The sequence below is a fragment of the Cibotium barometz genome, chromosome 20 (genome assembly GCF_041138505.1).
Source record: "Cibotium barometz isolate CiBa-2024 chromosome 20, ASM4113850v1, whole genome shotgun sequence".
Taxonomy (NCBI): Eukaryota; Viridiplantae; Streptophyta; class Polypodiopsida; order Cyatheales; family Cibotiaceae; genus Cibotium; species Cibotium barometz.
Window position 1 is genome coordinate 5,234,780 of NC_141065.1, and position 4,226 is coordinate 5,239,005.

Genomic DNA, 4,226 nt, shown 5'->3' on the forward strand with positions numbered 1-4,226 from the left:
GTGCAAATCTCCCATCTTTGGCTAGAACCTGGAGTCTAGTGACCTATAGGTGGAGCAGGAAATGGCAGTGCAGAAATAAGACCCGAAGGGCTAGTCTCCCACCCTTCTGCTTAGGTAAAGCACATGTCGATAATGTTGCAAGGACATGACTCCATTCTAGTGGATCAATTAAATGCTCAGGGAAGGGTTGTGGAATGTATGCCTCATCTAATACACTTCGATTACCCTTAAGTCTCTCAGTGTTGAAATCCTTACATGAGGCTCCACACATCCACAGATCTTCTCGCCCGTCTGACAATGTAACTCTTGAGCCCTCAGATGAAGCAAAATCAAACTCATCTATTGGAGACCTTGTTACATCACGATATGAGTGATTCCTTAGGTTGACCCTTGTGATGACAGAATCATGTCGGAGGTACAAATAACTGTATCCCCAATCTTGAATCATTTGAAATTGTCGCATGAATGGTCTACCCAATATCACTTCATAGTTTGGCAGTCTCAGTGGCCCGAGCAACTATACCCCATGTAACAGTGCGGGAGGGGGGTCAGGTTCATAGTGAAAATGCGTAGGATTGGCTGCCAAATGTGCTGAGCCTTCCTGAAATCCCAAAGACAATTACGTTGGGACTCCTGGGGATGGTCGCACCTCGGACATAATGCTAGCCTACCCCCAATAGCCAACCAAGTGCCAACTACCAAGCTCCTATGTGCCAATTGCCACATGATGAGAGTGAACTTCTGTGGCTGAAAACTAAACTATCCCACAGCCTCTTCCAGAAATTTGAGAGAGAGTGCGGCGAGAGGCCTTGGGACTGCCAGTGTCCTGCTGCTGCTGGCTCAACCTCTGGCATCTCCTACGGCCCAGCCGTGCAGTGTATGCCAAAAAGGGGGTGCCGGCATCTCCTCACTATTCTTTGGATCATGCCATGTCCACTCTCCCGGGTGCCACTGGAAGCACGTGAGAGGCCGGCCCTCCCAAAAAACAAAAGTCTCTTTGGCCACCTTGGCCAGTGGAGGGTCGATGTGCCACTCATGTGCATGGAAACCAATCACCCTCACCCTCTGCAAGATGCATGCCCCAAAATCCTCCAAGGGGCTCGCTGCCCTCTCTAGTCTGCCATGAGGTCCAATAGAAAAGGTGATCTGCTCCTTAAAAACAGTCATGAGGTTTCAAAATAGCCTCAAACACCGAGCCAAATCAATCCCAGAAAACAGCCCCGAAACTTCCCCAAATCTGCCCCATAGCAGTCCGCTGGAGTATCACCAGTTTTGGGGATGAAAACGTACACTGAAATTGCTATTGCCGGTCTGAGCTATAAGTGAGGAGAGGAATAATTCTGAAGCTGTACGGCCAGCACTGGAGCGACCAGTTGAGAGAGAAAACAGCCTACTGTCGGCCAGTTTGAGGGCAAGATAACAAGAGAGAGAACTGCGCTGCTGTATGGCCTGTCCATGCGAGAGAAAGCAAACGAATGGCGCACTGCTGTATTGCTAGTCTTGAGAGCACGAGAGGGAGAAGACCAGCACTGCTTTTGGCCAGTCTGAGGGGGAACAGTTCTGCTGTCGGCCTGCTTCTTCACATGAGACATGGTGGCGAAGGCTATACGCAGGCTTCAGAACAGCCGATCACAGGATCACGGGGGACTTATGGCTGAGCACCTCTCCTAGCCCATATGTTTAATAGGGTCCTCTTAGAGGGCTTTACCCTCACCTGGTCATCACACATTAGTGTGCCTATCCATAAAGCGAGAGATCCCATGGATCCTAATAACTACAGAACCATCATGATCGGCCATACCTTGGCAAAGCTGTATGGATCTATACTGGAGTCTGAGCTTAGCACACTGGCTGAGAGAGGGATACAGGGCACGAGGGCAGGCAGGATTTAGGAGGACCTTCTCCACGTTGGATTACATATTCATGCTTTGGGTTATCATCGAGCAGGCCAAGGCAGACCATATCCCTCAGCAACTGCCCATACCACACCCACAGGTGCCCCGCCCTACCACCTCGACTTTCTTTACCGCCTCGTTGGTAGAGAGAGCTATCCGCCGGTTACAGCATGGGAGATCGGCTGACCACACAAGTATACAGAGTGAGCATCTTATTTATGCAACTGACTCACTGGCACCCTTTGTTGCTCACCTCTTTAATAGGGCATAGTGGAGGTGTTACGACCCTGTGTTTTTCTCTGGACAGAAAGTAGGTGGGCACGGGCATGGGACTGTGTGAATGGCATCCATTTGGATTTGAAAAGGAAACCCATATGTGGCCAGCCCAAGTGTGAAAGGGACAAAAAGGGATTTTAAAGTTTATAAGGTTTTAAAACCTTTGATGATAAAGGATTTTTTTTTTTTCGGAAGGTGCGTTTTTGCTATTTGCTTTTGGCCTTTTGGAGAAAGCAAACTGAATCGCATTTTTTGTTATAAACAGCAAAGGGCGGCGCATCACATTGGGATCGCAGCCTGAATATCTCTCTCGTAGGCTGGCTACAGGAGTCGTCGTGTGGCGTGTGGCGTGTGGTGAGGGGCATCTAAGGCTGGTCGCCAGAGAGCACAGGATTCAGTGCGTGTGTGTGCGGCGTTTCGCTCCTTGGGTGGCTGGTCGCTAGAGATCACAAGCAACTCGTAGGACTGCAAGACAAGAAGTGCACGAGGGCTGAGCTGGTTTGCGTAGGTCAGCAGGGGTAGGCCGGCGACTGCAGGATAGGAAGCGCACATGTGGGCTGCTGTTGTGCGCGCCTTCGTGGTGTGGAGGTTCGCGCTGCTGTATGGCGCCTCTGTTGGGCTGCTGTTGTGCGTGCCTCCGTGTTGCTCTCGGCTGCTGTTGTGGCGACTTTGTGTGGGTTGTACGGCCGAGCAAGGCTGCTATTGATGCTCCTGCTATTGTTGTACAACAGATTTTCCCCAAACCTACTTGATGCAGAAGACTAGAGATAGGCTTTTCTCTTTCTCTCTCTCTCTCTCATCATGGATTGCAGGCCCTGTTGAAGAGATTTGGATACAGAAACCAAGCTACAAATACACGGGATGATGTTCATGGAAGAGATGTGTTCCTCTTCATCTTGAACTTATGTGTAGTCAGGGATTGCTTGAAACGGCCTCTATCTTTCTCTCTTTGGGTTATGGAAAAAGTGTAGGGTTTTGCTATGGAAATCAACCCTGGTTCTGGCACCGTGCTTGGATGGCGTTCTGCGGATTTCTCATGGAAATAGGACATTGGTTTTTTGAGAGGAAACAAAACTTTGGTTTCAAGGAAACAGGCCTATGGTTTATGGGATACAGGTCTTTGGTTTATCGGATACAGGTCTTTGGTTTCATGTGGAAAACATGTCTTTGGATTCATGTGAACAAGTTGTAGTTTTCTCGAGGTTACATGCAAGCTGTGGCTATAGGGAAGGACATGTGGTACGGTACAACCCTACTGCTGTTTGGGAAAAGGTTTGAAGGATCCATAGTTGAGATGGAGAAGATCTTTGGAAAGCAGGGAGGTGTTGTAGAGGTGTGCCTTCTCTATGGTATGTTGTGCTGTAATAACGAGAGTTTCTGGTGAAACTATAAGGGATCCTATTGGTGGAGGATTGTACAAGTTGTACTTTGTACTGAAATTTGATCAAGTAAAGAAATATCGCAAGGGGCGCCATTGTGTTTTGGGGCCAATCGGTGTCTGTGTAATGTTTGCAGGAGCACTCTAGCTCCCCTTGTTTGTTTTCCTTTTCCAGGTCCTCAAGGGTGTTGAAGTGTTTTGTGTGCGAGTGTTTGTTTCACCGCCCGTCACAAAAGCTTCAACTTGTGGAAAGTGAAAAGGAAGTGCAGGAGACAATGCAGGATTGTATGTCTTTGCCTATATGAGGTGAAGAGCAAAAGCTAAAGATGAAGCTCAGGAGAAAAGACACCAAGGATAGGAAGTAGTTAGCCAAGAACAAGAAGCAGTTGAAGTGTTATGGTGCAAGAGATGTGTTGAAGGCTATGGCTTTCAACACTTTGTCACCGGTGGTATCTTCACGGAGGCTTCATGGGGTTTGGAAGGTAGCTCCTTTCTATGTTTAGTAGTGGTGATCACTATGCTTCATTAGGGACTTGTGCTTACCACTTGGGTAGAGTGCAAGCAGGTTTTGAGTGCCTGTGGATGTATCAGATGAGGCTCAGACGGAAGTGGAGGAATGTGATAAGGTTCTTATTCCCGAGCAGATACTGACACACAAGGAAAGAAAGGTACAAGGT